The sequence below is a fragment of the Solanum tuberosum genome, unplaced genomic scaffold, assembly GCF_000226075.1.
Source record: "Solanum tuberosum cultivar DM 1-3 516 R44 unplaced genomic scaffold, SolTub_3.0 scf00189, whole genome shotgun sequence".
In the NCBI taxonomy this organism is placed as follows: Eukaryota; Viridiplantae; Streptophyta; class Magnoliopsida; order Solanales; family Solanaceae; genus Solanum; species Solanum tuberosum.
Genome location: NW_006239113.1, coordinates 636865 through 637644, shown reverse-complemented (window position 1 = coordinate 637644; position 780 = coordinate 636865).

The following is a 780-nucleotide window of genomic DNA, read 5'->3' as shown; positions in this document are numbered from 1 at the left end:
GAATTGGAATTTTGGATTCAAGGTGTTTGATCACATGTTACGGATGAGTTCTTGACTTTTAGAAGTACCTTGGAGTGTTGGAAACAACTAGGAAACATAGGTATAATACCTAGGAACATGTATGAAAAAGTGGGGAATTAAGGTAACGGGAAGGATTGGCGTCCTTGGCACTCTAAGAGGCGTGGGGCGCCAGGCCTTAACTTCAAAGGGGACTACTGGGCACCCTGCCAGGTGCTCTGCTCTAAGGGGAAAGTTCAGCACCCCTTTTTGGGGTGGGCTGGCTGGCGCAACAGCCCAGCCCTTTTCCCCCAAAAATCCGACTTTTTTCCCCTTGTTTCTTTCCAACTCTAAACCCTCTCCACCTTAAGGGTTCCAGCAGCAAATACTTAGAATCATAAAGACCCTTAATATACAATAGATTCAGCTCAAAAATCACGGCTGGCAATCTGTACTAAACCATCAAGAACTTCAACACAACACCACTACAACTTCAACAACCAATAAATCTTCTCTTGGAATTAAAAACAAGTTAGTGTGTGGGGGTATGAACCAACCAACACTAAGGATCATCAATCTCTCAACATACAATAAATTACAACTCAAATACACAACCCAATCATGTCCCACAACCAACAATAACTTCAACAACACAACTAACAACATCAACAACAACTAACAACTTCAACAACAATCCAATCTTTTCTCAAATTATAAAAATGAGCTTGGTGTGTGGGGGAAAGGATCAAACCACACAAAGAACTCACATACCTTGATAGGGAT